Source organism: Schistocerca cancellata, chromosome 6 (genome assembly GCF_023864275.1).
Source record: "Schistocerca cancellata isolate TAMUIC-IGC-003103 chromosome 6, iqSchCanc2.1, whole genome shotgun sequence".
Classification (NCBI taxonomy): domain Eukaryota; kingdom Metazoa; phylum Arthropoda; class Insecta; order Orthoptera; family Acrididae; genus Schistocerca; species Schistocerca cancellata.
Genome location: NC_064631.1, coordinates 71,731,763 through 71,753,852, shown reverse-complemented (window position 1 = coordinate 71,753,852; position 22,090 = coordinate 71,731,763).

The following is a 22,090-nucleotide window of genomic DNA, read 5'->3' as shown; positions in this document are numbered from 1 at the left end:
GTTGGATTCTCTGGTATAGTTATTCTAGGGTTGAGGAGACCATCAAAATGCCTGCGCTATCTTTCACATATTACCTTCTCTTCACTTATTATATTCCCTGTCTCATATTTTATTAAGCTTGTTTTACTGCCAAATGCTTCCGGGCCGCATTCACCTCTCTACAGAATTTTCTTATTTCATTTTTGCTTCTCATGAGCTGCATTTCTTTGACACTTGCTTTCATCCATTCTCTTTTTTTTTTCTTTGGTGAGTCCTCTTTTCAATCCTCCGTGTTTCCTTGTAGTCTTCTACTATCCTCCTCGTACAGTGTGATTGCAGTGTCCTTCTATAAGCTTTGTTCTTTTCTTCAGTTACTATTTCGCATTCAGTATCAAACCATGATGGTCTTACTTGTCTTGTCCCAATTCCAAGTATCTCTATTGCCGATGTCCTCCGTCTTTTTTATCGCTTCACACTGATCTTCGATATTGTTATGTTCTCCAGCGTTTTCCAGAATCCGAGTTATCTTCTCCTCTTACTGTTCACTAACTTCCACTGATTCCAGAGTTCTTATATTTCTGTGCCCTGTGCCCTGGGTTGATCTCCTTTCGCTGCGTTGGGTATCCTTGCTCTCACCCGTGCCCATACCAGAAAATGATCTGTATCTATGTTTGGGCCTCTGAGACTCCTCACGTCCAATATGTCCGATTTGTGTCTGAATCTGATCTTTTATAGAAGCTCTAGAGCGGACGTCAAGCGATATGCTTATAATAGTTTCCACAACGAAACTTTGTCTCGAAACATGGCACAAAATCCAAAGCAAATCCTGATCGTACGTTAACTATGGTAGCGGCAAGACACAACCAACGCCCCTCTGCGCGATAGCAATGGATATACTATTGATGATAGTGTTGATGAATCAGTTTCTAAACACAGCCTTCTGAATATCCTTCACCAAAGAAGATGAAGTAAATATTCCAGAATTCGAATGAAGAGCAGCTGCGAACATGAGTAACTCAGAAGTAGATATCCTTGGAGTAGTGAAGCAACTTAAATCATTTAATAAAAGCAAGTCTTCTGGTCCACAGTGTATGCCAATTAGGTTCCTTCCAGAGAACGCTGATGCAATAACTCCATACATAACAACCGTTCGCTCGACGAAAGATCCACACCCAAAGACTGGAAACTTGCACCGGTCACAGCAATATTCAAGAAAGGCAATAGGAGTAATCCACTAAGTTAGAGGCTCTTGTCATTAACGTCAATATGCAGCAGGATTTTGGAACATATAGTGTGTTCAACATTATGAATTACCTCGAAGAGACCAGTCTGTTGACACATAGTGAACACGGGTTTAGAAAACATCGTTCTTGTGAAACACAGCTAGCTCTTTACTCGCACGAAGTGTTGAGTGCTATAGACAAGGGATTTCAAATTGATTCTGTGTTTCTAGATTTCCAGAAGGCTTCTGACACCGTACCTTACAAGCAGCGTGTAACCACATTGCTTGCTTATGGAATATCGTCTCAGTTATGTGACTGGATTCGAGATTTCCTGTCAAAGAGGTCTCAGTTTGTAATTACTGACTGCAAGTCATCGAGCAAAACAGAAGTGATTTCTGGCGTTCCTCAAGATAGTGTTACAGGGCCTCTTTTGCTCCATACCTATGTAAACGATTTAGGAGAAAGTTTGAGCAGCCTTCTTAGGTTGTTTGCAGAAGATCTTGTTGTTTATGGTATGGTGAAGTCATCAGCAAATCAAAACAATTGCAAAACGATTTTCATAAGATACCTGTACGGTACGAAAATGGCAGTTGACCATGATTAACAAAAAGAGTGAGGTCATCCGCATGTGTGGTAAAAGGAATCCCTTAATTTTCGGTTACACAATAAATCAGTCAAATCTAAGGGCCGAAAGTTCAACTAAATACCCAGGAATTACAACTACGAACGACTTAAATAAGAAAGAACAAATATGAAATGTTGAGCGGAAAGCGAACCAGAGACTGCGGTTTATTGACAAAACACTTAAAAGATGCAACAGAACCACTAAAGAGACTGCCTACACTGTGCTTGTCCTTCCTCTTTTGGAGTAATGCTGGATGGCATGGGATCCTTAACACATAGGATTAACGGAGTACTTCAAGAAATTTCAAAGAAGAGCAGCACGTTTTATAATATCGAGAAATAGGGGAAAGAGAACGTGATGCAGGATATGGGGTGGACATCATTAGAACAAAGACGTTTCTCATTGCGATGAAATCTTCTCTCGAAATTTCAGTCACTAACTTTTCCTCCGAATGCGAAAATATTTAGTTGCCGCCGACCAACAAAGGGAAAAACAACCATCATAATAAAATAAGGGAAATCAGATCTTACACGGGATGGTACAGGTGTTTGTTTTCTCCGCGCCCTCTTCGAGGATGGACTGACAGAGAATTATTGTGAAGGTTTTTCGATGAATCCTCTGCCAGTCATTTAAGAGTGATCTGCAGAGTAGCTCATTAGATGTAGACACGTCAATCTTCTTTTTTATGTTAGTCATCAGAATGTGTGCAGTACATGTTCCATTTGCTCACCTTGTTGATGTATCACCCCTTCGAGACGAATTGTGGTGTTTCCGACCACCAAGTCTTCTGCGATTTCCTGGAAAATCATTGTGACAGACGCTCTCAGTTGGGTTACATTTCGTGGTTTGTTGCGATAGACTCTCTCCGTCAAATATGCCTGTAAGAAATAACCACAGGGATTAACATCCTGGCAGAGTGGGGGCTATATTGAACCACCCTGAAAACGGTCTGATTATCTAAGGGACATCACACAGGGCCCAAAGCGTTCGCGCAGGGAATCTAGAATATTTACTGAGTGAGGACGAGGTCCATCTTGCCAGAACTGTTGTGTCTCCATTGGTAAACATTTTGCGTAAAATTGCGGAAGAAAACTCTTCGGCAACATGCCCATATGACACGCTCTGTTAAATGTGCTTTTGAAAAAGACTGGGCCAATGATTCCGTGGCTGGAAATGGCACCCCATACATTCACTTTTACTCCATAATTTTCAGTAACCATGTGTTATGAATAACTGCAGTATAGTGTACGAGAGCCGAAGTCGCATACTGTAACCACGGTACCTTGTCAGTTTGTGCAACACTGTCATTTTTTATGGGAACAATTTCACGCCAGTGTGAAGTATTCTCTGAAGAGATGGACGTGGGGTGCGCACTTTGGCCGAAGCTCGCCTCGCGGATTTCCTGGGACTTTGTGTCAAAGCTGCTCTCACAGCCTTGATATTTTCTGGAGTATGGACTTGTTGCCACAAGGTCACTTTTGCTCTAAAATACTGCCGTTGATTACAGATTTTGTGGTTGGTCTGTACACTGTCTGTCTGCAGAAGGTCCACCTCGTACGAAAATGAACACGAAAACGCCGTTGAGTCTCTGCTGCAGTCTTCGTAAAACAACGCAGTGTTTACTTTCTGTTCCAAATGATCAAACCACTGAGTAAAAATGTGACTTTGTATCCAGCCACTTGGATGACAAGCTGATATTGATCCTGCAGGTGCACCGTCCATCAATTCCTGCTTCATATTCTTCCTTGGGAAGACGATTAGTGGTGGAACATAAGTGCCAGCTGCATTCTTACTTGTTACAACTGTGATGAGATTTCCCCTTTCTATTGAAGTCAAGACAGCAACTTGTCTCTTCCCTTTCACAGCAATAACCTTGCTGTGTTCGTGCTGCACAGACGTCACCCCAGTTTCGACAACATTGAAGACTCGATGCGGGTTATGGTTGACGTTAGATGGCACAGATTCGTAAATATAAAAAAATATCTCCACATTTTCTGGAGTGAAAGCTTTCACTCTTGCTGCTGCAAGACCCTGAGGAGTTCTCATTAATAAAATGGAATGTCTCTTAAGGAAAGCCCGGAGCCATTTCATTCCTGCTGAAGCCTTTTCTGAATTGAAGGGATTTTTCAGCCAATTCCTGACAACTAACTGGAAGGCCATGCTTCGTATGTCCTTACATTTAAGAGCATGTAATCGCTCTTCCATTGGAAGGCAGTATTTCACTAGTTCCAGTTGAGATGAGAGAACAGGCCTTCGGCCAAAATTAACACCAACCAGCTTCTCGGGTGTAAGAATTTTATCCTTCACATACCTTTCCAAACTAAATTTTGGTACAGCAAAAACTTTTGAGGCTTTTGAGTACCCGATCTCGCCATTTCTCACACATGTAATGGCACGAACCATGGCGTCTTTATCCCACGTTTTCCTTTTAGGTGCCAATGCCATCAACAAAGAATAAATACAATAATCAGACATACTTCTTAAAGGACTTCAACTTCTATGATTTTATTTGTTAGATTATTTTTTATAAGTACTGTGAACGGAGTACATAGAATTTGGAGTAATATTGATCAACTTCTGAGCAAAATACGGCCTTGAAAGAAAGTTCCAGAAAACATTCCAATTTCTGATCATAAGACTAGTTAAAGTAATCGCTGTTTATGATAATTTAATTGAATCAAAATAAATGCGGTTGCCAAACTTTTACTACAATAAATGATGAAATATTGTTATCATTACAGTATTGCGTAAATTATATATAAAAAATCATGAGAGAACGAGTTTCTCCAATATGCGATAGGTATCGTAATATACGACACTGTCGGGTATTTGGATCCCCACACTATCACCTATTAGGAATTTCGCCATCTTACACAAAGAATCACGCACCTGCTAACAACATTCGTTGGAAAATGAACCTAATTGTCAATAATCACAGGTAATACCGTTACAAATAACAACAATAAAAGAGTGCAGTAATATCCACTCAGCTTTAAGCTGAAATATTGTCTTAACACCGATGTCGCAAAAACTCCAAACACAAGAAATTTTGTATCAACCTCTACGTACTGTGTCCGGCTCGACTACGGCGTCCTACTCGCTGTGTCGTCGTCTGGCACGCAACAGTTGTGTTTAAGAAACTCTCTACCAGAGAGCAACCTCTAACATGAGCACACTTGGGGTGTCTCATATTAGGGAACTATCGCATAATAAGCACCTTTCCTCTACGCATCGATTGGTATTCTGAAGATGACCCAGGGAGACCGAAACTAGTCATACCACAAAAAATGTGCAACTGACTGAAAAATAAACGATGTATGATTTTTTTTCAAAAATACCATTACATTTGATAAATTGTCTCAGAGTCAATATGTTGGCTATAGTGAGTCTTGAGGAAGATAATGTTGAAAGTCGCGAGCTCTATCTTCTTATCTCGTGTTTTCTACTGAAAATCTCGTGCTTGTACTCTTGTTGACTTTACTATTACAGAGATCGCCTAAATTTAATTTTTTTTATAAATGGTCCTGTGCACTACAAATAACTTACTTGGTCTTTCTGCTGTCACTGCTTGATCTTCTGCATTCCATTATTTAACAAAAACATAAAAAAACATTATTCATGCTGAGTGCAATGCATGTTCTGTATGGCGGCTCCGGCTGCTGTTGCTGCTGCTGCTGCCTACTACAACTACATATAATTCAGGAGAAAGGGTTTCGTCAAACCTAAACTCGATAAATGATAACCCAAACAAGTAATTCCTTTCTTCAAAAGCTATATTCTGAAAGCGATTCTTTCTCCTTCAATTAACAAAACGCTGGAAGCTCTATGAACAATCGATTCTTATGTAAATCTGCCTCCAGTGGCATTAAAACAATAATACAAATTAATCAAACTCTCGAGACAGACTGAAATACTTCTCAATTAGATACATAGTGAAACAATTCCCTGACAATTACAAAAGAAATCAATGACAAAAATCAATACTGAATCTATTCGCCTAACAATGGTTTCCCTTAAGAATTCAACTCCTATCTTTATCAAAATTGCCGTCTGCTGCTACCCCCATACACAAACCCTTTTCTTTAAATTAATAAGTGCGCTGCAAATTATAAAAAATATCAACTCAATACCAAATCCTGTGTCGCTGCTGGCGGACACGGCAGTACGGCAGCTCGGCGGCGACCCCTCGCCCAACACACGTGCGCACCGCAGCAGGCGGACCCCTACACTGGCTTCCAAACTGCCACTAATTAATTCGTGAGCTGCCAAGCGCGACAACGATATCTTAGATTCCAGAGCTTGTGTATGCGCGCTGTAGCCAACCTTTAAATCCTAAGAGAGTATTGCCAACTCTCAATGTGGATCACAGTTTGTCAGAAATATACAAAGAGCAGTGCGTGTGTATGTGGCCAGTTTCATGTCAGATGGACTGCACACACTATAAGGGGAAAAAAAGGTTTTGGCATAGCGTTGTAAAAAGAAGTCCGCCCCGATAGCTGAGTGGTCAGCGCGGCGATCTGTCACGCCAAGGGGCCCGGGTTCGATTCCCAACTGAATCGGAGATTTTCTCCGCTCAGGAACTGGGTGTAGTGTTGTCCTCATTATCATTTCATAATCATCAGTGGAGTATAATGGGAAAAGACCACTGGAATCACTTCCCTAAACGCTCATGCGGTGGACCTCTCTGACGAGGCTTTCCCCATGACCAGACCTGCTGTCAGTTTTAAGTGTGAAAGGAACGGTCGAGAAAAAAGTTCTGACAACTGCGATATCTCCGATTTGCGTTGTACACTACTGGCCACTAAAATTGCTACACCAAGAAGAAATGCATATGATAAACATGTATTCATTGGACAAATATACTATACTAGAACTGACATTTGATTACATTTCCACGCAATTTGGGTGCATAGATCCTGAGAAATCAGTACCCAGAACAACCACCTCTGACCATTATAACGGCCTTGATACACCTGGGCATTGAGTCAAACAGAGCTTGGATGGCGTGTACAGGTACAGCTGCCCATGCAGCTTCAACACGATACCACAGTTCATCAAAGTAGTGACTGGCGTATTTTGACGAGCCAGTTGCTCGGCCACCTTTGACCAGACGTTTTAAATTGGTGAGAGATCTGGAGAATGTGCTGGCCAGGGCAGCATTAGAACATTATCTGTATCCAGAAAGGACCGTACAGGACCTGCAACATGCGGTCGTGCATTATCGTGCTGGAAAGTAGGGTTTCGCAGGGGTGGAATGATGGGTTGAGCCATGGGTCGTAACACATCTGAAATGTAACGTCCACTGTTTAATGTGCCGTCAATGCGAACAAGAGGTAACCGAGACGTGTAACAAATGGCACCCCATACCAGCATGCCGGGTGATAGGCCAGTATGGCGATGACGAATACACGCTTCCAATGTGCGCTCACCGCGATGTCTCCAAACTCGGATGCGACCATCATGATGCTGTAAACAGAACCTGGATTCATCCGAAAAAAAGACGTTCTGCCATTCGTGCACCCAGGTTCGTCGTCGAGTACACCATCGCAGGCGCTCTTGTCTGTGATGCAGCGACAAGGGTAACTGCAGCCATGGTCTCCGAGCTGATAGTCCATGCTGTTGCAAACGTCGTCGAACTGTTCGTGCAGATGGTTGTTGTCTTACAAACATCCCCATCTGTTGACTCATGGATCGAGACGTGGCTGCACGATCCGTTACAGCTATGCGGATAAGGTGTCTGTCATCTCGGCTGCTAGTGATACGAGGCCGTTGAGATCCAGCACGGCGTTCCGTATTACCCTCCTGAACCCACCGATTCCATATTCTGCCAACAGTCATTGGATCTTGAGCAACGCGAGCAGCAATGTCGCGATACGATAAACTGCAATCGCGATAGGCTACAATCCGACCTTTATCAAAGTCGGAAACGTGATGGTACGCATTTCTCCTCCTTACACGAGGCTTCACAACAACGTTTCACCAGGCAACGCCGGTCAACTTCTGTTTGTATATGAGAAATCGGTTGGAAACTTTGCTCATGTCAGCACGTTGTAGGTGTCGCCACCGGCGCCAAACTTGTGTGAATGCTCTGAGAAGCTAATCATTTGCATCTTCTTCCTGTCGGTTAAATTTCGCGTCTGTGGCACGTCATCTTCGTGGTGTAGCTATTTTAATGGCCAGTAGTGTGCTACGCAGTGCCCTTCAGACAGGCAGTGACAAGTCTCTTCCCGTATGGGGATCACGGCACATGAGCGAGTGCAAGACGTGGACACCAGGTGACGCGTGGGGGGGGGGGGGGGGGGTCAGGGCCGGTCCTGGAGATGTACTCGGATAGCGAAAATGTTTAAGACAACCAGACGAGCTAAGCGGGAAATCCGAACATCGGTCCTCGCTGTCAGGGTCGTGTGGTGGGTTACAGTCAGGTTGGTATCCCACCACTGTCCAGGGCGTCTCCAGACACCACTTCATTGGTCAGCAGGGCTCAGTTCAATCGAGACTCTTCACTGAAGGCAGGTCTTCTCAAGCCAACGAGATTCCAGGTCAATGAGGGTCGCCGGATTTCTCGCCAACTGAGACCATTGAGAAACATTGTGGTCAGTGTTCTCCAACCAGCTAGGGGTTCTGACCATCTAACGCGCATACTCGACAGAATTCGGCACGATATGCCTCATGGGGACACCTGAAAACTATGTGAATCAGTCCAAGCGGAATAACTGCTTCCATAAGGGCCTGACATCGACCAATGCGTGATTGACTTGCTCGCTTTCTGAAGCTCTTTCTCCCTCATAAATCATCGAATTTTTTTTTCAAATGGTAGTCATTTTGTTTTTCTGTACATTTACATCACACATCCCGTTTTTCCGTCCTATTCGTATAATTCTTCGTGGTGCGTCTTTCTTTTTTGTTTACTTTTTATTAGAGTGTACGTATACATGTTCATAAATTTCTCTTTTTGAGGAAGCTTTCTTAGCTGGTGCCGATTTCATTTTATATCATCACTAGTTCACTCATTGTAATTAGTTTCCTACCCAAATAGGAAACATGCTCTATTACTTTTAGTGTCTCTCTTCCTAATCTAACTCCCTCAGCATCGCCACATCTAACTCGACCACATTCCATTGCACTTGTTTTACTTTGGTAGATATTCATCGTATCACCTGTTTTCAAAACACTATACAGGGTGATTCAAAAAGAATACCACAACTTTAGGAATTTAAAACTCTGCAACGACAAAAGGCAGAGCTAAGCACTATTTGTCGGCGAGTTAAGAGAGCTATAAAGTTTCATTTAGTTGTACATTTGTTCGCTTGAGCCGCTGCTGAGTAGGCGTCAGCGTCAGTTGATGCTAAGATGGCGACCGCTCAACAGAAAGCTTTTTGTGTTATTGAGTACGGCAGAAGTGAATCGACGAGAATCCGCAGGAAACAACTCAGTATGAACGTGACTCGCCTAAGGTGAACGTTTTCTGTGCCATTTCAGCCAATAAAGTTTTTGGTCCCTTTTTCTTCGAAGGTGCTACTGTAACTGGACTACAGTATCTGGAGATGTTAGAGAATTGGCTGTTCCCTCAGCTCGAACAAGAAGCACAACAATTCATATTTCAGCAGGATGGAGCGCCACCACATTGGCACTTATCTGTCCGTAACTACCTGAACGTCAACTACCCGAGGCGATGGATCGGCCGCCAGGCAGCCCGTGACAGAGCACTTCATCACTGGCCTCCAAGAAGCCCTGATCTTACCCCCTGCGATTTTTTCTTATGGGGGTATGTTAAGGATATGGTGTTTCGGCCACATCTCCCAGCCACTATTGATGGTTTGAAACGAGAAATAACAGCAGCTATCCAAACTGTTACGCCTGATATGCTACAGAGAGTGTGGAACGAGTTGGAGTATCGGGTTGATATTGCTCGAGTGTCTGGAGGGGGCCATATTGAACATCTCTGAACTTGTTTTTGAGTGAAAAAAAAACTTTTATAAATACTCTTTGTAATGATGTATAACAGAAGGTTATATTATGTTTCTTTCATTAAATACACATTTTTAAAGTTGTGGTATTCTTTTTGAATCACCCTGTATATTCTGTTCGAGTAACCTTGCGATTCTCTTTCTGTTTCTTACAGAATTACAATGTCATTGGCAGACGTTAAATTTTTTATTTCTTCTCCAGAACTTTAATTTGCTTTCGAAATTTTCCCCTTCTTTTTGTTATTGCTTGCTCGGCAGCAGATTGAATAACAACCCTGTCGCATTCCCTTCTGAAGCACTGTATTACTCTTCTTTCATGTCATTCGACTTTCATAAATGCAATCTTCTTTCGGGATAAGTTGCGGGTAAGCTTTTACTCCTTGTACTTCATCCATGCTCCCTTCAGAATCCTAATGAGTGTTCCCTAGTGAGCGTAATTTTACTATTCTTTAACCTATCTTCTAAGACAAGTCTCACTGTCAGTACTGCTTCACGTGTTCCTATATTTCTCTGGAATCAAAACTGGTCATTCCTGAGATCGTGCTCTACCAGATTTTTTATTCTTCTCAAAATATTTCGTCGAAATCTGGCAGCTATGACTTGTTAAATTGATGGTTCAGTAATATTCACGTTCATCAACAACTGCCTCCTTTGAAATTGGGATTATTACATTATTACTGAATTCTGAGGGCATATAGTCTGTCCAACATATCTTGGGTGGCAGGTGGAGTATTTTTGCCATGGTATATTCTGACAGAAACCGTAATAATTCTGAGGGAATGTCGTCTACTGTATGTACCTTGTTTCGAGTTATGCCTTGTGCTCTGTCAAATGCTTGTCGCAGTATTAGATCATCCATCTCATCTTCTTCTACTTGGTGTTATCTTTCTATAACGTTGTCTTAAAATTATTGTTTTCTGTTTATCTTTTCTATGCATACCTTCCACCTTTCAGCCTTCCCTTTTTTCCTTAGTAGTGGCTTCCCATGTGAGTTTTTATTCTTCGCTCAGATACTTCTTTTATCTCAAAATGTTTCCTTTTCTAAGTTTCCTGTTCTAATTTTCCTATACAAGGCACCTCAGCTTCCTTCTATACAGTTATGCACACTGCACTTCTCCAACTGCTTCGCTATATTAGACTTCCTGTCTATCTTGCTTTACATATGTTTGTATACCCTTTTTCTAGCTTTGTTTTTACATTAAATCCAATATCTGTCGCGTTATCCACGTATTTCGACTAGGCTCTCTCGCTGTGCCTATTTGACCCTCTGCCACCATAATTTTTTCACCTGTCAGTACCACGTGTTCGTCTTCTATTGCATTCCTTTCGTCTGTTTCAGTAAATCGTTCCGAATGCTTCCTTATACGCTCTCACCATCCATTTATACCAAAAACTATCTTGTTCTGGTTACGTCTCTCTGCACATGGGAAAAGATGGTTCGTCGTGTATGTGACTTTTCATGTACATTTTAGAATGTAACACTTACATCGATTAGAAGCAGGTTTATATAATGTAACTGTGTATCTACAATTATGAAGTGTTTATTCTTTGTTAGTTAAGTCATTGATTTGTGACAAGAAATTTAAAGTACTGTAATGTATATATGGAAAAAGATAAAGGATTGTTAAAATAATGAAATTTTATAATATGTGTATATTTTGAAGACAAACTTTGTATACTGGAAGCTGGTTCATGCTTAGGGCATTTGTGTTTGTAATATGTGAAAGACTTAGGGCAGTCCCTCCGCAACGGAAGTGGCTCGGCGCGATGTAAAAGGTGGTTTTGGCGGTCGAACTGGGAGGCTACTTAGTGGGAACGATAGGAAGACAGTGGCTAGCTGTTGCACGGTACACAACGACGGTGCCAAGGGAGGCAATTGAAGCCGCTTTGCGAGGAATTTTGCCTCGGATGTGGATTTGGCTGTTGCATGGTACTCTCGGCAATAAGGAATGGCTCTGACACATTAAAAATTCGTCGCCAAGAAGAAATTGTATAGAGCATTGAAACATCAAGGACCGTGAGTACAGTTAACCGCCACGTCGCTTGCCACCACTACGTCGCCACTGCTCCACCAACTCCATGCATACAGATCTGTATCAGAGCATGGACCAGTTAATTTGTGTGAGTGATTTTCATATTAATACAAGAGCTATAAAAAAAAAGAAAAAACTCAAAATCCACGCAGAGGGTAACATTAGCTTATGTCACGGCAGGCTAGTGTTATTTATTTATTTATTTATTTATTTATGCATTTATTTTACCTGGCAAGATTAGGGCCTTCAGGCCCTCTCTTACACCTAACCAGGCATACTCAGATTCAACAAATTTCAGTTTCTACAGAACATTAAGGGCATATAACATGTTATACAGTGTTAATGTTAAAGAAAAAAATAGATATTATAAAAGTAGTACAATGATAATTATAACAATCAAAAAATAATTATAACAATCAAGAATAATAATAATAATAATAATAATAATGACTATGTATATGAAAGTAAACATATTTTTCTTTTATGAATGTCAGTCCTATTGCTATTTGGGAATTTTCTCGTTATATTCTCGCAGCTTGTGAGTTATTCTCATCAAGCAGAGACATAAGACGATAGAATGGGGTGAAAGAGATATAGAAGAGGTAGATAGGTTAGAGGAAGAGAAATAGAATGGTAAAATTCGAAGCTATGATGGAGAGGAGAAAGAAAAAGATGAGAGGGGCACAACAATGGTGGCTATACCGTCCCTAATATGTAAGTCTTGAGTTCCCTCTTGAATGTTGAGTGGTTCTGAATAAGACGCAGATCACAGGGGAGCGCGTTCCATAGTCGTATGGCTGAGATGGAGAATGACATGGAGAAAGATTTTGTGTTATGTAAAGGTACAGCCAAGATGCTAGACGTATCCGATCTGGTATTGCGGTTGTGGAATGATGATAGGTGTTTAATGTGAGAAGATAAGTATTGGGGGCACCAGTGGCTAAGAAATCGATGAAGTAAGCACATCGTGTGGAGATCGCGTGCCTTATGTGGGCGTATCCAACCTAGCTGGGAGTATGAAGGACTGATACGATCATACAACCGTATATTGCATACGTATCTAACGCAAGCATTCATCACTAGCTCGAGGCATCTCGAATTTTCACTATTTGTGCCGTGTTGAACTACATCACAGTAGTAAAGATTAGGCAAGACTAGTGTTTGGACTAATTTTTGTTTAACATGGGTTGGAAATATTTTTCTAAATTTTTGAATTGCATGTAGGGAGGAGAGCGATTTCCGGCAAGCTGTGACTGTTCGTTCTTCCCAGTTTAGGTGTTCATCCAAGATTATTCCAAGGTCTTTTACTGTTTTTTGGTATGGTAGTTGGGTACCATTGAGGAGTATTTGAGGGACTGTTTCGCGAAAGTACCGACTGATTAACTTTGGATGAGATATAAGTATGACCTGGGATTTCTTGGGGTTTAGTTTCAGACCTAGGTCCTGTGCCCATCGAGAAACAGAGCAAAGATCTGCGTTCATACTCGCTACTGCGTCAGCAATGTTCTTGGGGCTTGCACTTATGTACAGTTGGATGTCGTCGGCATATAGATGGTAGTTGCAGGAGTGTTATACGTGGCTTTTCCCGTGACAGGACTTAAGGTTAGGTTGTTAGGGTTCAAATGGTTGAAATGGCTTAAGCAACGTGGGACTTAACATCTGAGGTCATCAGTCCCCTATACGTAGAACTACTTAAACCTAACTAACCTAAGGACATAACACACATCCATGCTCGAGGCAGGATTCGAGCCTGCAACCGTATCAGCAGCACGGTTGTTAGGGAAGAATGGCGTATGACAGTACACGAGAGTGGCGTATAACGAAGCAAGTGTTACAAGACAAGCACGTGTCCACTTGAAAATTGACCAAAGACTGCTTAAATGAACGAAAGCTTTGTGAATACACGAGACTCAGAGGGCCATAGACACGGGTTTCCAGGTAGATGGCGTGTTTCTTGACTTCCGAAAGGCGTTCGATACAGTTCCCCACAGTCGTTTAATGAACAAAGTAAGAGCATATGGACTATCAGACCAATTGTGTGATTGGTTTGAATAGTTCCTAGATAACAGAACGCAGCATATTCTCAATGGAGAAAAGTCTTCCGAAGTAAGAGTGATTTCAGGTGTGCCGCAGGGGAGTGTCGTAGGACCGTTGCTATTCACAATATACATAAATGACCTTGTGGATGACATCGGAAGTTCACTGAGGCTTTTTGCGGATGATGCTGTGATATATCGAGAGGTTGTAACAATGGAAAATTGTACTGAACTGCAGTAGGATCTGCAGCGAATTGACGCATGGTGCAGGGAATGGCAATTGAATCTCAATGTAGACAAGTGTAATGTGCTGCGAATACATAGAAAGAAAGATCCCTTATCATTTAGTTACAATATAGCAGGTCAGCAACTGGATGCAGTTAATTCCAAAAATTATCTGGGAGTACGCATTAGGAGTGATTTAAAATGGAATGATGATATAAAGTTGATCGTCGGTAAAGCAGATGCCAGACTGAGATTCATTGGAAGAATCCTAAGGAAATGCAATCCGAAAACAAAGGAAGTAGGTTAGAACACGCTTGTTCGCCCACTGCTTGAATACTGCTCAGCAGAGTGGGATCCGTACCAGATAGGGTTGATAGAAGAGATAGAGAAGATCCAACGGAGAGCAGCGCGCTTCGTTACAGGATCATTTAGTAATCGCGAAAGCGTTACGGAGATGATAGATAAACTCGAGTTGAAGACTCTGCAGGAGAGACGCTCAGTAGCTCGGTACGGGCTTTTATTGAAGTTTCGAGAACATACCTTCACCGAGGAGTCAAGCAGTATATTGTTCTTTCCTACGTATATCTCGCGAAGAGACCATGAGGATAAAATTAGAGAGATTAGAGGCCACACAGAGGCATACCGACAATGCTTCTTTCCACGAACAATACGAGACTGGAATAGAAGGGAGAACCGATAGAGGTACTCAAGGTACCCTCCGCCACACGCCGTCAGGTGGCTTGCGGAGTGTGGATGTAGATGCAGAAAATGATGTATTTCAAAGGAGCAGTATTGGGTTATGGAAATGAAACTACAGACCGTGACGGGAAGCTTTCGTGCTTCTTTTTCACTAGATCTTCAGCAGTTTCTTCTTACTCCAGCACTACGGGGGCGGTGGAGGGCGCATCCATCAATGTTTTTTTCTTCTTATTCTTGTAGTGAACTGTATGCTTTCCGATACACAGCTGTTGTTTGTGACCAACGTTTCATTGACACACTACATCGATATGTGCAATGGTGTGTGTAGTTCCAAATTTAATCAAAACGTTCGCTTAATGGAGAATAGCAGTCCAACGTTCAATATTTCAGATATTTAGTGGCTCATTAACCAGTCAGAATTTTCTGATAATATAGTTCACAATCAGCAAAGGGAAAATGTTGCGCCCGTTTGCAACCCCGACCACGGCCGCCATTTCAGAGTAGTGTGTTTGTGAGAGAGCCGCCTCTCATCGCTAAACAAACGGCAACATTTGAATTAGTCACGCAGATGTATAAAGCGACACCGTGTATCCATTAAACGTCACCAGAGACAGAGTTTTAAATAAGTGCTTCCTGTTACGGGCGGCACGAAAACAGGATGTTCGCGCCGACAATGGTTCTTTCCGCTCTCCTTTTGTCTCATCATCAGTTGTTTGTAGCTCGTAATTCGTTCCCCATAAATAATGAAAATTAGCCGCTCCCTGTGTTGAAGTAGGTAGCGAATATTTTTATAAAAAAACTCTTTGCCATTGTGAATTTACTTTGCGACGACAATTTATGAGGGCAAAGAAAAAATATTGCCCTCAGACTACTGGCACCACTGTGACGAGAGGTTTGTGCACCCCTAACGCATACATAGTACCTGTAAAATAAGAGAATTTAAAATTTCTAAGCCGATCCAAGTAATGACGGAATGACTACCCCTTAGAGTTTTGAGTAAAATGAAATTGTAAAATTTTCCTTTACTACCGCGACGTGATAAAAATGTTATATGATACATTTCGATCTTTAGAGATTGCTATACATTTTTGTTTTTCATGTATTGCGATTGCTGACTTTATTCGTTTAAACTTTCCTGGGGCTTTGTTTTATTGAGCTTGGGATGCCACGATTACCGGCAGCATATGAGCACATACATATTGGTGATATGACGCCGCCTAATAAAAGATCTATGATTTTACAGGGCGACATGTGTTTAACATATGTGTAGAAGATTGAAGTACTATTAATTTGCTTTGCTGCTTCACAGACCTATCTCCCTACGTTCAGGTCAAGAAGTTACTTAGTGATTTCAGTGATATGATTTTTTTTCATATTTATCTTGACGGTAGGGCTATATCGACTGAACCACCGTTCAGAAAATGGCTCCAAACGTCTTTAGTTACAGCACATGCACACTTAACCTGACATCAAGTCGTACTGTGTTTAGTGTGGAAATCACTAAAATGGTGTACTGAATATATCTTGCTAAGTATGTATTAAAATAATTCTGAGTTGAATATAGCGCTAACTTTACAAATAAATAAGATACGAAATTGCTTTCTCTATGAAACTGAACGTACATGGAATATCTGGTTCATGTCGAAATTCAAGAGTTGTTCATGTCGCAAAAAAAAGCTTTGACAAAAAAGTTCCGAGTCCACACCGAAATAATGTAAAGCAAATGACAGTCGTCACCTCGTTACAAGGATACTGGGAAACTACATTTCGGCTACACAACCTTACGAAACGCTGGACTGCGACTGAAGATTAACCTTCATATACCACAAAGGTACCCACAGTACACAAATACAATAAAACTTGCTCAAATCGGGACGTGTATAATTCGGAAATCTGTCCAAACCGTACAAGTATTTCAGTCACCACGCATTCAGTGCACTTTTATATGCTCATTTTTTGTATAAAACGGAACGTACCTAACGCGGAAACGGTTAGCAAATCTTAGAACATAGTAATATCAGAAATTGAGTCCGCCTTGATGCAAAACACCTTGTTAATCGTTTATTTCTTTATTATCCCAAACTAGTTTCGGCGACAAATATCATCATCATCAGTGGGGTTTTTTAATCTAAAACATGCGGAAAATGGCATGGTTGTACAAACACAGTAAAAACTTATTATATTTTTACAATTCGTCTATAGTTTTCTGTTCATACTTTCATACTACCTTATTTATTGTATGTTACAGCATGTTTTAAGCAATTATTGGCGCTGTTTGCGACATATTTTCTGTGCCCTTTTTTTTGCCGTCTTTTTACGTAGCGAACATCATGTCATCTGCAACCATGTGAGAGGCTGTTAGTAAACAAATACTTAAAGGTGAACTTGGTATGTCAGCAGTATATACTTGGAGTTGTGGTAGTGTCGTGGAAACCAGTTATTTGGTGTGTACTGAGCTGTTGCTTAGCTATTCGTGTACTCACGTTCGTTGGATGGTATGTGGCTGCTTTTATACACAGAAAAACAAAAGTTTTACACTTCGTTTCTGATCCAGAATATTACGCCATCTGTCCAACTTTGTTTTTCTATGCAAACACGGACCAAATGGAAGAGTTCCGAAATAATATTATTGCTTAGAACATACCTAATAATTCATTGTATTATGCGGGAAAGAGCCTATACAGTACTACTGTATTATAGTTCATTAGTTATTCACGACTCTACGTTACTTTGAACACCTCTGTTAAGCTGCCCAAAACCAAGAAAAGAGGTATAATGCAGCGCGGTGCTGCTAGAGTGGACCTAAATCCTCGCCGCTCTGTGCAACAACGAATAAGTTACGCTCAGTGTCGGTACAGTACATCAAAGTGAACGGTTCGCTCGTCAGCGCCCTGTTTGTCGGCTTTCCCGTTTTCCTCCTTATTGACACACGCCAGAACATACAGGAACATTGTTGCGCATCTTCCAACACTCTGCTGCCATGTACACAGTGAAAGAGGTTCGTATTGTTCCCTTAAACAATGGTTTAGCTGGCAAGTTCATTATTTTCTGCCAGTTTAAGTTGACTATTATCACTTTTAGATCTGAACCCGTGGTGAATGGGTAGCGTCTTTGATTCATAATCAAAACGTCTTCGGTCCCAGGTTCGATCCCAGCCACTGCCTAAGTTTTGATAAATAATCAGCATTGGCGGCCGAAGACTTCCGGCATAAGAAGTCAGCCTCATTCTGCCAACGGCCTTGTCAAAGAGGGTGGAGGAGCGGATAGAGGTTCAGGGCACTCTCTTGTCCTAGGGGTGAGAAATTGCCCCTAAAGGCGGAAGAATCAGCAATGATCAACGACATGAGGATGCAGAAGGCAATGGAAACCACTGCATTAAAGACACGTAACGTGTATCCACAGGACATGTGGCCTGTAATTTAAGAAGTGTCATGATGATCTCTCCATTGGCTAAAGATTCCGGAATAGTACCCCATTCGGATCTCCGGGAGGGGACTGCCAAGGGGGAGGTTACCATGAGAAAAAGATTGAATAACCAACGAAAGGATAACGTTCTACGAGTCGGGGCGTGGAATGTCAGAAGCTTGAACGTGGTAGGGAAACTAGAAAATCTGAAAACGGAAATGCAAAGGCTCAATCTAGATATAGTAGGAGTTAGTGAAGTGAAGTGGAAGGAAGACAAGGATTTCTGGTCAGATGAGTATCGGGTAATATCAACAGCAGCAGAAAATGGTATAACAGGTGTAGGATTCGTTATGAATAGGAAGGTAGGGCAGAGGGTGTGTTACTGTCAACAGTTCAGTGACCGGGTTGTTCTAATCAGAATCGACAGCAGACCAACACCGACAACGATAGTTCAGGTATACATGCCGACGTCGCAAGCTGAAGATGAACAGATAGAGAAAGTGTATGAGGATATTGAAAGGGTAATGCAGTATGTAAAGGACGAAAATCTAATAGTCATGGGCGACTGGAATGCGGTTGTAGGGGAAGGAGTAGAAGAAAAGGTTACAGGAGAATATGGGCTTGGGACAAGGAATGAAAGAGGAGAAAGACTAATTGGTTTCTGGAACAAGTTTCAGCTAGTAATAGCGAATACCATGTTCAAGAATCACAAGAGGAGGAGGTATACTTGGAAAAGGCCGGGAGATACGGGAAGATTTCAATTAGATTACATCATGGTCAGACAGAGATTCCGAAATAAGGTACTGGATTGTAAGGCGTACCCAGGAGCAGATATAGACTCAGATCACAATATAGTAATGATGAAGAGTAGGCTGAAGTTCAAGACATTAGTCAGGAAGAATCAATACGCAAAGAAGTGGGATACGGAAATACTGACGAGATACGTTTGAAGCTCTCTGGCGCTATAGATACAGCAATAAGGAATAGCGCAGTAGGCAGTACAGTTGAAGAGGAATGGACATCTCTAAAAAGGGCCATCACAGAAGTTGGGAAGGAAAACATAGGTACAAAGAAGGTAATTGCGAAGAAACCATGGGTAACAGAAGAAATACTTCAGTTGGTTGATGAAAGGAGGAAGTACAAACATGTTCCGGGAAAATCAGGAATACAGATACAAGTCGCTGAGGAATGAAATAGATAGGAAGTGCAGGGAAGCTAAGACGAAATGGCTGCAGCAAAAATGTGAAGACATCGAAAAAGATATGATTGTCGGAAGGACAGACTCAGCATACAGGGAAGTCAAAACAACCTTTGGTGACATTAAAAGCAACGGTGGTAACATTAAGAGTGCAACAGGAATTCCACTGTTAAATGCAGAGGAGAGAGCAGATAGGTGGAAAGAATACATTGAAAGCCTCTATGAGGGTGAAGATTTGTCTGATGTGATAGAAGAAGAAACAGGAGTCGATTTAGAAGAGATAGGGGATCCAGTATTAGAATCGGAATTTAAAAGAGCTTTGGAGGACTTACGGTCAAATAAGGCAGAAGGGATGGATAACATTCCATCAGAATTCCTAAAATCATTGGGGGAAGTGGCAAGAAAACGACTATTCACGTTGGTGTGTAGAATATATGAGTCTGGCGATATACCATCTGACTTTCGGAAAAGCATCATCCACACAATTCCGAAGACGGCAAGAGCTGACAAGTGCGAGAATTATCGCACAATCAGCTTAACAGCTCATGCATCGAAGCTGCTTACAAGAATAATATGCAGAAGAATGGAAAAGAAAATTGAGAATGCGCTAGGTGACTATCAGTTTGGCTTTAGGAAAAGTAAAGGGACGAAAGAGGCAATTCTGACGTTACGGCTAATAGTGGAAGCAAGGCTAAAGAAAAATCAAGACACTTTCATAGGATTTGTCGACCTGGAAAAAGCGTTCGACAATATAAAATGGCGCAAGCTGTTCGAGATTCTGAAAAAAGTAGGGGTAAGCTATAGGGAGAGACGGGTCATATACAATATGTATAACAACCAAGAGGGAATAATAAGAGTGGACGATCAAGACGAAGTGCTCGTATTAAGAAAGGTGTAAGACAAGGCTGTAGCCTTTCGCCCCTACTCTTCAATCTGTACATCGAGGAAGCAATGATGGAAATAAAAGAAAGGTTCAGGAGTCGAATTAAAATACAAGGTGAAAGGATATCAATGATTCGATTCGCTGATGACATTGCTATCCTGAGTGAAGAAGAACGGGATGAACAGTCTAATGAGTACACAGTATGGTTTGAGAGTAAATCGGAGAAAGACGAAGGTAATGAGAAGTAGTAGAAATGAGAACAGCGAGAAACTTGAAATCAGGATTGATGGTCACGAAGTCAATGAAGTTAAGGAATTCTGCTACCTAGGCAGTAAAATAACCAATGACGGTCGGAGCAAGGAGGACATCAAAAGCAGACTCGCTATGGCAAAAAAGGCATTTCTGGCCAAGAGAAGTCTACTAATATCAAATACCGGCCTTAATTTGAGGAAGAAATTTCTGAGGATGTACGTCTGAAGTACAGAATTGTGGACTGATAAGGTAAGGAATGAGGAGGTTCTACGCAGAATCGGAGAGGAAAGGAATATGTGGAAAACACTGATAAGGAGAAGGGACAGGATGATAGGACATCTGCTAAGACATGAGGGAATGACTTACATGGTACATGGTACATGGATTACGTCAAGCAAATAATTGAGGACGTAGGTTGCAAGTGCTACTCTGAGATGAAGAGGTTAGCACAGGAAAGGAATTCGTGGCGGGCCGCATCAAACCAGTCAGTAGACTGATGACAAAAAAAAGTACCACTTTGCGAGATACAGAACCATGATGTCGAACAAACGCTGTGTGTCGTTAACACTTAACTAGAAGATTAACGTAATGGGGGTGGGTGAGAAAGACAAACTCACTGTGCGAGAAATTATGTTGCGTTTCAAATGCGCTAAAACACTAATTTATGAGGCTTTAAGAAACAAGGATATGATTCGGGACGAATTGGTGAAAGGGAAGGGGTATATGAAAAGAAAGGTGAAGAAGACCGAAAATGAAGAAATTGACGAAATAGTGTGGGAATGGTTCGTAAGTGCGCGGGCAGAAACCTGACCTCTATTTGGACCCATGTTGCAGAGTGAGACTCTGAAAGACGCTAAAGAGCTTGGAATTGCGGAGTTTAAGGCATCCATAGGATGGCTGGACAGTTTCAATGCTAGGCACAACATCGTGTGGAATGAAGAGCGTGGGGAAGATGAGTATGTGGAAGAAAATGTAGCAACAGAATGGAAGACAATACTGGCCAACTTAATAGTGCATTATAACGAGAGAGATGTGTTCAATGCCCATGAAACGGGACTACCTTCAAAATCGCCAGCAGACTGACTGTATTGCTGTGTGGAAATATGTTAGGTGAAATGGAGAAGCCACTGGTGATTGGAAAGACGGCAAAGCCGCGTTTTTTTTTTTTTTTTTCAAATATAGACGTCAGTAAGCTTCCAGTCACATGGCGAAGCAATAAAAAGGCGTGGACGGTGAGTGGTCTGACGGAAGAATGGCTGGGCTCTTTCAATGCCAAAATGAAAAAAGGAAATCGCCAGGCTCTCCTTGTCCTAGACAATGCAACCTGCCGCCGGAAAGTAACGTTATCAAACGTGAAATCGTCTTGGTTCCCTCCAGGTTCAACCAGCCTCACACAACCCATGGACCAGGGGGTTATTTTCATATTAAAGTGTCATTATAGGCGATTACTGATGCAGTCTCTTATTCTTAGTGTCGAAGAAGCCGAAAGTGTGTTTGCTCTTGCACGGTCAGTTTCTGTTCTGAATGCAGTAAATTGGATTGGCTCGACAGTAAAGGAAATAAAA